The sequence below is a fragment of the Mastigoproctus giganteus genome, chromosome 7 (assembly GCF_048544385.1).
Source record: "Mastigoproctus giganteus isolate SK-2022 chromosome 7, ASM4854438v1, whole genome shotgun sequence".
NCBI lineage: Eukaryota > Metazoa > Arthropoda > Arachnida > Uropygi > Thelyphonidae > Mastigoproctus > Mastigoproctus giganteus.
In genome coordinates, this window is record NC_143581.1 from 97,843,155 (window position 1) to 97,856,511 (window position 13,357).

Sequence of the window (13,357 nt, forward strand, 5' to 3'; positions counted from 1 at the left end):
CCACAGGCTTCTCTGTTGCCTGATAATTTATATGCATCCCATGCATTTTTCTCCTCTGCCACGATCTGACCTCCATTTTGGCCTAAACCTCAAACACTATTTCTTAATTGGTATGAAAAGCCTAGTAGCTTCCACAATTAATTCCTTGAATGCTTAATGCTCTAATGCGCCATAAAACTCTAAAACAAACAAACAAACCTTGAATGCTTCCCATGTAGAATTTGCTGTTAGTAACAACATCAATTGGTCCACTGTATAGAATTTAAAAACTGTCTGAGACCACTGTAGTCACCTTTACAAAAGCAAAAACCCTTCCCTTTAACCCAAATGGTAATTATATTTTTAAGTAAATCCCACATCAGTACACTATGATCACTGCCACCTAGAGGTTCCTTTTTCTGCAAATTCTTAATGTGCGAATAATCAATGCTGATAACCAGATCAAGAGCATTACTCTCTCTGGTTGCCTCTCGAATATGCTGCTGCAGAAAACAATCAACCAATAAATCCAAAATAGTCTTGCTGGTGTGTGAGTGACCAACCCACAATTTCCAATCAATATTTGGGAAGTTAAAATCCCCCATTATAATACAATCTGATTTACTGGCCCAATTCTATTGCTCTGTACAATTGTTGATAGTATTGATTAGAGTAATTAGGCCTATAACACACTCCTACCCTCATTTTTGCTTTCCCAGTGGTTATATCACAATAAACTGACTCAACATTGCAATGTCTATCTATGTCACCTGGATGCACTTCCTGAGATTTTATGTTTTTCTTTATTAACAGCATAACTGCTCCTCACATCCTATACTGTCTGTACAGATTGTACTGTACTCTCCAAATTGCAAATCTGCATTCCTTATACTGTGTGATATCACGTCTCTGATATCCCAACAATATCTGCCTTTGATGTCTAGACCAACACTTCAAATTCATCAAATTATTTACTATACTCCTAAGATTGGTGTACCTGCTTATATGATACCAAACTGACTCAACATTGCACTGTCCACCCATGTCAGCTGGATGCACTTCTTTAGATTTTGTGTTTCTTAACTAACAGCATAACCCATCCTCCCTTCCTATCCTGTCCATCCTTTCTGTACACATTGTACTCCCTGAAATCCAATTCTGCATTCCTTATATCTGTGTGACACCACGTCTCTGATATCCCAATAATAGCTGCCTTTGATGTCTTGACAAGCACCTCAAATTCATCACATTTGTTTACTAAGCTCCTAGCATTGGTGTACATGCAAGAATACATGCACCTATTCATAGTTACTCTAACACAGCCCATGTATTTATCTGTTTCGTGATGAATCCCACCATTCCCTGAAACCCCAGCACACCACCCTCAAGGCTGCAGCTCATTCTAATAGAAGCAGTGCAAGAATCACTTTCACCTCTTCCTGCGGCTACTGTTAACCTTTTAGTTTGTGAATTGCCCCAAGCTAGCAGTTTTCCGACCCTACTAACACTGCCTCGATGGCATCAGCAAACACTCTTGCACCCCTTCCATTTAAGTGTATCACATCCCTGTAGAAGCAGTCTCTGCTGTTAACAAGCATAGACCACACTGGAAAATTTCTAGCCCATGAGACTTGCACAATCTCTCCAAGGCCAAACTGATTGACAAGGCTCTCATAATCTCCCTCCTGGCGCGTCTGAGTAGAACTGCAGACACTTTCAAATGTAATCCAAAATCACAACTTTTTTTTCAACATTGACCTGTAATTGTTAAGTAAATCTGCAGATCTCCTACTCTTAATGTCATTAGTGTCAACTTGTACAACAATATCACCCTTTGTGCCCTTGAAAGATGATATCTCCTCTACAACATCATCAACTTTTGCCCCTGGCAGACATACCCTGGTCCTATCCCAACCATTCTTTTTTGCATAATATATTCCCTGTCTTCCTGACGACAGAGTCATCCACAATAACTACTTCCTGTGGGACCAGCGCATTCTGCCTTGGAGATTGCCTGATGGTGTGCAGTGATATAGACTATAAAATATTTATGGGCAAAGGTCTCATGCTACGAAGTAGAATGACTAACAATGACTACTGTAGATGGCTATGTTAAAATGATTCTTTTGCACTAACCTACATGTTAGTCAAATATACAAAGTATATCGGGTCCCTTTATCAGCTGACATTACAATGGAACGTCAAATGATGCCAGGCATGGTCATGTACTAGACAGTGAAACATGTGCACAAGTTTGATGAACGTTATGGAGGCAGTTGTCTTTTAATGGGAGACAAATACGTAATTATTTACCTGCGCATTTGTAGTGACATAATTAACCTGCCCTCTTCCATTGGTTCGAATAAATATCACTAGGAGGAAAACTTTTTTAATGTATAGATGGATAATACTAAACTATCTAATAGATTCCTAAATGCAGTGATATGTATTACGCTATCTAGTTTTACATTTGAACTACCTATTTACCACGAATAAAAATTTGAATTCCGTATCACTCACTGTATACTATAACAATGGCAACAAGATTTGAATGAAACAAGGGTTTTATGTATATTAAGTAGTAACCTACAAAATCTCTATCTAAATTAAAAATAAAAATAACGAGTGTAACTAGGACTATAAAGTTACTTATAAAGTACAATATAATATGACAATTAAGTAAATAAAATGGCAAAACACTTACGATTTTTTGGAGCTTGTAATTCACAGCTTTCCCTTGTAATGACACTCGGCTTGCCAAAACCCTGAGTTTTGTCAATGATATATAGGAATTCTGATACAGAGCATAGATAACGAGATGATTATCCCACTGTAAAAGGCAATGGTTAGGCTACATCTTGAGTACTGCATATGAGTCTAGAGGCCTCATTTTAGGAGGGATGTGGATCTGTTGGAATGGGTGCAGAGAAGGGCAACGAGATTGGTGAGGGAAACAAAAAGGTCCTCTTACCAAGAAAAGTTTCAGCGCTGCAAATTGCAGCATCGGGAGATCACTTAGCATCATATGCTAAGTGATCTGATTGAAGTGTTTAAAAAGGATTTGAATGGACTGAGCAACTTTAATGCTGATGGCATTATTCCTGTTTCAAAGCCTTGAACAGTGTTTCTTAGATGGTATGATAAGCCTGGTAGCTTCTATGATTATTTCCCATCTATGAATGCTTCCCATTTAGAATTTGTTTGGTAACATCATTAGTTGGTCCCACTGTATAGAATTTGAAACTGTCCGAAACCTCTGTAGTAACCTTTATGAAAGGAAAACCTTATTCCTTTACCCTTGATGGTACTTTCATGTATTTATATATACTATAATAACAGTATACTATAATCACTGCCCCTAGTGGTTCTTTTATCTATAGAGTCTTAATGCATAAAGAATAGCTGCTGATAATCAGATTGAGAGTATTGTGTTCGTTCTCTCTCTCTCACCCTAACATGCTGCTGTAGAACACAGTTCATCCAATACATCCAAAAAATCTTGCTAGTGTGGGATTGACCAATTCACAATTTCCAGTCAACGTATGGAAAATTAAAATGATTGTCAGTATGACATGTCAAACGGTGCATCCATTAAATCTCTAACGAACCATTATAATGATGGTGACCAAACCATACGTGACATTGTAAAAAATAAAGGGAAGCATCGTATTGGACACACAAGTAGTGCGTGAAAAGTTTTTCATTTTTATCTATCGCCAAACTTTTTACGTAGGCTGCTGAACATTTTTTGATACAGTAAGTCCCAGACTTACGTAGCTTTGGACTTATGTAAAGGAGACACACATTTCACTATAATAACGTAAAAACCTACAGAATTTCAGCTATCGGTATCATCGCAAATTCAATAAGATCAAGTTTACTACCCGTTTATAACGTATTGCACTAACAGAAAAGCCCAATAACCCGGAAAGTGCAAATTGTTTTTATTGTTTTATGGCAGTGACCTCCAGAAATGTGCTTTAGTAAAATGTAAGCTTGCATGGAATGATAATAGTAAGTTCTCGCCTTAACCCTGTGAAGTTCTTTTCAAAAAATTTTATTTTGACTGTTATAATGGTGCCGACTAAGAAAATAAGTGACAGCGGTACTAGTAAATTTATAAAGAAAAGGAAAACGATCGAGTTGGATCAAAAAATTAAAATAATAAGCATGTATGAAAATGGCCAAACATTAACAAGTATCGCACAAAATACAGATTTGTTAGTGGCAACAGTGAACACCATAAAGAAGAAAGCCAGAATATGAGAAACGATCAGCACCAATGAAGTCAACTATAATAACCAAGGCTACGAAATACATATCAATTTTTACAGTACAATAACATCCGTTTTTAATTCCTTTTATGTTTTCTTTTCTTATGTGCCACTGCGGTACTTCACTGCTGTCCCCAGATAAAGTTTCTAATTGAACTAATTAAAAATATATACCTATTTTTCTATATATATAACTAATATATAAAACATATATAACTAATTAATTGAAAAATATATAATTATTTTTCTTCATTCTTCTGAGGATATTATGTGGGTCTTGTAATTTTGGCACATCAGGGATATAATAGCAATATTTTATTAGTCATTCCCGAGTTACGTAAAACTTGATTTACGTAAAAAGTCCTGGAACATATCTCTTACGTATGTTGGGGCTTACTGTATTTTTGTATTAACCGATTATCAGGAATTTTTTTTAACCATTTTACCCAGAAAATCGAGAGTCTGCTGTATATATATATACAGCAGACTCTTGATTTACCGGGATTGGATTAACCGGGACATTTCAAGATTCCAAAAAAAAACCCACCAGAAATCATAAAATCCGAGTAATAACTAGAATAGGCATAAACAGATGTTTTTCAAATCATAAGTAAAGCGACAAGAAGCAGCATTATAAGTCGTCATTGGGAGATTAGTGTACCTATTATCTTGCAACCCCCGCTCAAAAAAAAAAAAAAAAAAGAGACCAAATGTTTAGTTCGTTTTAGTGCATCACGTTGATTGTTGTGTTCCATCACACCGCAAAAGGACAAATTTTTTATTTTTATGTATGTCCGGGATGTCGGATTTTTTTTTTGTTTAGAAATTGCGAAAATGATGGGCTAATGCAAGAGTTGTGCTTTCGATTAAACAAAAACTTGAAACTATTCAAAAGTTTGAAAACTGTGAATCCGTTAAATCTCTAAAGAACGATTATAACGTTGGTGACCAAACCATATGCAACATTATAAAAAATAAAGGGAAGCTATTCGATTTAAAATTGACATTGTAAAAAATAAACAGAAGCATTGTATTGGACACACGAGTAGTGCGTGGTAAGTTTTTTTTCCGTTTTTTTTATCTATCGCCATACTTTTTACATATGTTGCTGAACATTTTTCGATACAATAAGTCCCCGACTCATGTAGCTTCGGACTTACGTTACGTTATTTATATTTTTTTTATATGACTAAAGATTTCAGTGAAGGGGACACACATTTCATCATAATAAAGTAAAAAATCATAGAATTCCAGCTATCAGTATTATGGCAAATGTAATAAGATCAAGTTTACTGCCCATTTATAATGAATTGCGCTAACAGAAAAGCCCAATAACCCAGAAAGTGCAAATTGTTTTTATTGTTTTATGGTAGTGACCTCCAGAAATGTGCTTTAGTAAAATGCAAGCTCGCATGGGGTGATAATAGTGAGCTTTCGCCTTAACCCTGTGAAGTTCTTTAGAGAAAATTTAATTTTGACCGTTATCACGGTGCCGACTAGCGGTATTAGTAAATCTATCCAGAAAAGGAAAGTGATCGAGTTGGATCAGAAAATAATAAGGATGTATGAAAATTGCCAAACATTAACAAGTATCACGCAGAATTCAGATTTGTCAGTGGCAACAGTGAACACAATAATAAAGCAGAAAGACAGAATACGAGGAGCAGTCAACGCCAATGAGGTCACCTATAATAACCACGGCTACGAAATGCAAATTTTATGTTTTCCTTTCTTATGTGCCACTCTGGCTACTTCACTGCTGTCCCCAAAAAAAAAAAAGTTTTTAATTGAACTAATTAAAAATATATAACTAAATTAAAAACACATAGTATTGTGTTTTTTTTTATAATTCTGGCATATCAGTGATATAATAGCAACATTTTATTAATCATTCCCAAGTTACGCAAAACTTGACTTACGTAAGAAGTCCTAGAACATATCTCTTTCCTACGTCGGGGACTTACTGTATTTTTGGATTAACCGGGAAATCAATTATCCAGGAATATTTTTTTTACCATCTATCCCGGAAAATCCAGAGTCTACTGTATATATATAACTAATTAATTGAAAAAAAGTATAACTATTTTTCATTATTCTTCTGAGAATATTATGTGGTTTTTGTAATTTTGGGATATATAGTAGAAATATTTTATTAGTCATTCCAGAGTTATGCAAAACTCAACTTACGTTAGAAGTCCTGGAAGTATCTCTTACGTATGTCGGCGACTTACTGTATTTTTGTATTAACTGGGAAATTGATTATCCGGGAATTTTTTTTTACCATCTATCCTGGAAAATCAAAAGTCTGCTGTACTTTCACTTTTTTTTTTTTTTTTCACTCTTAGAAATTTCTAGATTCTGGTTGAAAATTTATTTCCAGGTGCCAATATTGTTTAGTTTTATATCTATAATTAATTTTTCCTATAAGCTGTTGCATGTATCTTTGCCTAAGGTTTTTCTCAAATCTCTCACTCTCTTTTAAGGCTACTTGCTTTTTTTAGCTATGTTTTCAAATTATGCTGTATGTCTAGAGACATATGACTCTAGAGTTTCTAGAGACATATGTTATATGTCTCTAGAAACTTCGGTTATCAATTCCAGTTTTAATTTCTTGTCTTCATAGTATCAATTGTAAAGTTCACAAGCCATTTTCTAAAAAAAACCCTTTTTAATAAATCCTTGTAATTTTCATTTTGTTTTCAAAATATTTTATTTTTTTTCACTTATTTTGGTAAAAAAATTTTATTCTCACTTTTATTATTGTTTATACTTTTTACCCTTTGGTTTGTGGTTTACATCAGAAATGAAAGCACGTTACTATTTTGCTTGCAATCCTGACCATTGACACCTGCTGAGAGGATGGTTTTGTAAGTTTTGGCAAAATCCTTATTTTATCTATTTTGTAATTATTTATTTTTTATTATGCATATTTTATTAGTAATCTTCACTTGCTATCTCCCTCACTTTCTTTCCTTACATTTTTTTTTAATCGCATTATAAAACACGCACTAACATACATATATATATATATATATATTCAAAGGCTTCTAAAAATGGCAAAACTTTTCAAAAAAACTTATCCGTTTTGAAGAGCTTTATATTCTTCTACCATACATGTTTGTATCTTTGAACTGGATGGATATTAAGTGCTATTAGTTTATAGGGGCAATGAATGTTGCTGTATAAGAATTCTTGCCACTATGTAAGCAGCCAAAGATATAATCCAATATGCAGGCAGATAAACATACCAGCTATGATCAGTCCTTAGATGCTGTTACTGTGTGCACTCCAATGAACTTAGAATTCATTTCTGCTGCGGGCTGCTGATGACTGCAGAAAACAGGACACCTGCGTTCTACATGTAAGCACCTTTATAACCAAAACTACAGTATAAGGAGGCACAATATATCAAGGTTGTAATGAATGCTTTATTCTTATTACTGTTAGGCATGTTACATATGACGGAAAATAGTTATTTTTTACATGTTTGTAGACCAAATAATAAAACTTGAAAATACCTAAATAATGTATAGCTAAAATACCTAGAAAATACCTAAAAATATATAAATATACCTAAAATTCAATAGGTATCTTATTCTATATATGTAATTTCTGCAATTACTAATGCACGTTAAAAAAGGGGGGGGGGAAATGTTAAATGGCATTATGGACTGTTGCTTGCACTGATGTCAGGTACATACCTGTTTATAAAAATAAAAAGAAATTTCAGAGACTCTACAGCATGGATCTTTCTGCAAGGAGCAATGGATAAGCTTAGCTCTTCCTACTGTTTCACGGTGATTGGACAATCTATTCCTTTGCATTATTTTGTTTCCCCGAGTTAAAACCAGTGGTAAGGGAGAAGGGTCCCCTAAACCGTTTATTATGAAATGAGTTTCCCCCTTTAGTGCTGGTTTAAAATCAGGAAACTATTCCCTTCCCTCCTGACTTTACCACTGGTTTTAAATCGGGAAACAAAATTTCGTGAAGGAACAGATCGTCCAATCAGTGCGAATCAGGGGGCAAAACTAGATCTGGCCATTACTTGCTGTCGTAAAGATACATGGGTAATTGTCTCTTTCTAAAGTTTAATCAAATAAAATATTTTGTAATCAACGAGTGTTGCTTTACTTACTTTTTCATTTCGACCCTTGATAAAATAGTAATATATCACTGTGGCTGAAATCTATTATTTGGGTACCTCTTGTCTCCGAGGGGTGGGCGTGGTCGTAGAACGGAGTGCTTGTACAGTCGAGTTCTGTGATTTCGTGATTATTGTGAATGCATTTTGTTTTTGATTGTTTTGTGTCATCAAGGAGGGGGGGTGCTTAGCTTAGGTAGGGTGTTCATCCCCCCATCCCGCTGTTTTAAAATCGGAAAATGAGTTCCCGATTTTAAAACAATGGCAAGTGAGGGGATAAATACTCTAGGCATGTCAACATAGGGCAGGGGATGAGGGGAAAGCAGTGAGTGGCGCCTGCCAATCACTGCCTTCTTCCTGACTTTTAGTCGAAGTATGGAGGGGTACCCAAGATCTGGAGTTCCACCAATTGTTACTCCCAATCTTGCCTCTTATGGTTTAATGTAAAAATTCAGGTCCTCGTAGTTTGTATTAACGAGATTCAACTGTAAATTTTTTTTTTTCTGAAAATTCTTTCTAATTCGTTGCCAGTAATCATCCAGTATAGCATCTTGGTCACAGTTACCTCACAAGTCATGGTCTATTCCAACCTGGAACAGATCCAACTTGTCACCAATCCTGTAATTCTGACAGAGCATGCATGACACTCGCTGAATTAAAAATAAGATCTTTCAGTAATTTTTTATATATTTTTTTATATACTTTTAATCAGTTTTCAGAAATAATTTGGTAATTTTTTACATTTTCAGTAATTGTTGTATACCTTTAACACATGACGGCCAGATCACAAGTTACTATCAGCTCTGACTTGGCTAAGCTTGGTTATATTATTTGGTTATTTGTTTTTTTAGGAGCATTAGCAACTAAGGCCATATTGCTCCAGGATATGCGGTGATCATTCTCTGACCTTTCCACATCCTCCGTATTTGGTGGTGACGGGCTTGAACAAGAAGCCCGGTCTAATCAAGAAGCGTATGCTATGCACTGCTGCTCCTTCCCACCTGGCTACGGAGGCGCCATTTGGCTAAGCATGTGTGACACTCACTTTATCTGCTGGTCTATATACTAGCAATAATAAATTATCTGTTTATACTCCGGGACGACCAAACGGTCAGAGGAGCTCACAAGATAGACAGAATACAAGAAACAGCACAGTATTCAGCAGTCACGGGCTTGAACCCCAGTCACTCAAGGCACATGTACTTATGCACCCGCATGCCTGACCACTAGGCTACGGCGGCCTACTTTATGCACTACATACTCGCAGTAATATATATTTTTTTTTCCTCTCCTATCTGTATTCTGGAAAAATAGCTATTTCAACACATTTTCAAAAAAAAATTTTTAAGATTAAAAATTATTATTTTTATAAACAAATCAAAATTTGTTTATAAAAATAATAAAAGTAGGTAATTATAAAAACAATAAGGTGCAACAGCCACTTCCTGGCTGTTGCACCAGGGCATTCCAAATGCTTCTCCAAAACTAATGCTTTTTTTTTTTGTTCTCCATCAGTAAGCTCAGGCGATCCCTGATGGAGAGCACCCAGCCAGAATACTGTGGACAGCCTGGCTCACCTCCCACTGGTGGTGGTGGGCAATGTGGAGTCCCACTAGGTGCTCTGCGGCCCAGAAGCTAGATTAGAACCCAACACAAAACTACACATACAACACTTTTATGGCTTTTACAGAGGTTCTTTTTTCTTTTTTTTTTTGGTAGTTGACGCATCGGCTTCTGTGGCCATAGTGCACCTCTCAAGGAAGGTTTTTGCAGTACTTTGATCCAAGCCCGAGGCGGGATTCGAACCCGCGACCTTTGGGTTGCCAGGCAGGCACTTTACCCATCTGGCTAGCCCGGTCGGCACACATACAGAGGTTCTGTATTCATCACAAGAGTACTGGATATGCCTTAGCGCCTTACCAAAACACCATGCCACAATAACTGACTATGCCAAATTTCCTCAGCATAATCAGGCAGATTCTGAAGGTTGTCTTCAGTGTATATGTTATTTCTTCAGTGCAAGAGATTACATACACACACAGATTAACACGTCCCTTTGTACTTAAATTTAATGGGTATACTGGCCCATTCTGATAATAAGTACTTTTTCCCGCAGAAAGATCTTATGACAGAAAGGTACGTGTCGCCCACAGAAGGTCAAGGACCTTACGATTGAAAAGCAAGTGTATCTTATACATTAACTGGTAACACTGCAATGTGCCATATATACAAATAATCACAAAATATAGTATATTATTTTTAGATAATACAAAATATCAGTGTTATATTTAATTAAAAATTAATAATTACCTATTTCCATTATTGTTTTTATAATTACCTACTTTTATTATTTTTATAATGAAATTCTTATATAATCAGGGAATTAGGGGTTCACATCTGGTGAGTATGGGCTTGGCACACCCAGGGTCCTGAGCTGGATATCATCATTCTTCTCTTTCTTGGTGATTCCCTTTTACTTCTGACTCTTTTCTCTCTCTCTCTCTCTCTCAGGGTAACTCAGAAATTCTTTTTTGGCTGGTGCAGCAAAAGCCTCAGGCTTCCTTGCACCATATGGCTAATTATAATAATAATAATTGGGCTGACTCCAGATTAGGGTACTTCATCCAACATGGTGAGAAAGAAGTGATCGACAGGTGAAATTGTGGATGCTTTTCTTTCTGATTATTTTGTTTCGTCGAGGAACGAAGTGCTTAGCACAGTTAGGGTGCTTATCCCCCCTCATCCGGCTGTTTTTGAATCGGATATTCAGTTCACGATCTGAAAATAGTGGCAAGTGGGGGGGTAAACATTCTAGGCATATCAACCTAAGAAGACAGTGAGCAGGAAGTGGGTGGAGTCAACTTGTCAATCACTGCTTTCCCACTGTTTTGCTAGCTACCATGTTGGATGGGGTACCCTAATCAGGGCTGGATTTACATATAGGCTAAACAAGCTACAGCTTAGGGCCCCACATCACAAAGCAAGGGCCCTTGCTCCATCTTAAAAATTCCTTTTTTAATATTGTTACAGGTGTAAGAGAGAGGGGCCTCATACGTGTTATAGCTTAGAGCCACAACAAGTTTAAATCCGGCCCTGACCCTAACCTGGAGTTTTACCGGAAATTGTTTTTTATTATTTCTGAAAATGTGTTGAAATTGCTATTTTCCCATAATACAGATAGGAGAAAAAAAATATATATATTACTGCGAGTACGCTGCCAGTATATAGACTGGCAGATATAGTGAGCGTCGCACATGCTCTATGACAATTCCCAGCACATGATCATCATCATCATCATCAGCCATTTTCTATCCACTACAGGATGAAGGCCTCTCCAGCAACTTTCCAGTTCCTTCTGTTTTGTGAAATGGCCATCCATTTACTACCCACAAACTCATGAATTTCATCTGTCCACCTCTGTCATTGCCTTCCAGGTTTTCTAGCTTCTCTTGGGTACCATTCTGTTATTTTCTTAGTCCATCTGTTATCATGTCTTCGAGCAATGTGTCCTGTCCTTTACTTCAGTTTGCTGCCATTGTGTTTCTCTTCTTATCTAACAGTCTGATTCTCAATATAATTCGTTCCATTTCTTCGTGTCCTGTCCTTTACTTCGGTTTGCTGCCTAATCCATGTGTTTCTCTTCTTATCTAACAGTCAGATTCTCAATATAATTCATTCCATTCTTTGCTGTGTAGTTCTCAGCTTCTCTTCCATTTTTTTTGGTGAGTGCCCAAGTTTCACTTCCACAAGTCATGGTGGAGAGTATACATTGGTTCATTACTTTATGTTTCAGACCAATTGGGATATTGCTAAAATTGGAATGCTAAAAAAACAAAAAAAAGGTAAAGTGCAGCCATTATCAACCCACTGTAGGATGGAAGCCTCCTCAACAATTCATGCTGAGGGAAATGGACCATAATCTGCCACGCTGATCCAGTGCGGGTTGGCAGATCAACCGTATTCAGCAGTCAGGGGCTTGAACCCCGGTCTCCTCAAGGAACGTGTGGTATGCACTCCCGCTCCTGACCACTCGGCTACGGAGATCCTGAATGCTATTCACCCAAAATTTATTCTTCTCTTGACTTCTAGCCATTTATCATTATTAACCTAATGACTTGTCACAGATAAGTATATGACTCCACCTTTTCAATTACTGCTCCTTCAATCATTATATCTCTTTCTGTGGCATACTTGTTCATCATTACTTTTGTTTTAACCACATTCATCTTTAGTCCAAAATCCTTACTAACTCTGCATAACCGATTAAAATTTTCCTCTAATTCTTTGGGATGTGACTTATGACCACAATGTCATCTGCAAATCGTAAATGTTTAGGTACTCTGGATTCAAATTGATTCATTTCTGCAACCAGTCTAATCTTCTGAAAGCTTCCTCAAGGGCAGCAGTAAACAACTTCGGAGATATTGTGTCTCCTTGTCGAACTCCTTTCTCAATTTTAAATTTGCTACTGTCTTTGTCTAGTCTAATAAAGGAGGTAGCATTCTCATATATTTTTTTCAAAATCAAAATATATGGGGTATCTATGCCTTGTCTTTCCAGTGCCCGAAACATTGCCTTATGCTGTATGGATTCAAATTCCTTTTCATAATCCACAAATGCCAGGCATAATGGTTTTTTTATATTCATTTGCTTTCTCCATTAGCTGTGATATTATGTGAAGTTGATCCATAGTTGAGAATCCTGTCCTAAAGCCAGCTTGCTCTTTCAGTTGATTCTCATCAAGTATTCTTTCCCACATTTGTTATGCTATTTCTCTGCTATTTATAAGTACACCATCACTATTTTTCAGTTTCAATATCATTTGTCTTTCTGTATTACCACTCATGGCTGCTGATTTAAATTCTTTGTTTTCCCTTAATGCTTGTTCAACTTTTCTTGTGTTAAATTTTCTTATGTTCTCTCTGAGTCTCTTTCTAATGGCCTTGCATAACTCAGTATACTC

At 36.4% G+C, this 13,357-nt stretch overlaps 1 protein-coding gene across 2 annotated transcripts in view; it reads right to left on the minus strand.

The window, feature by feature from the left end:
- The window catches only part of ND-B14 (NADH dehydrogenase (ubiquinone) B14 subunit), an 82,934-nt gene that overhangs the window by 46,981 nt on the left and 22,596 nt on the right, over window positions 1–13,357 (minus strand). The window lies entirely within an intron of this gene.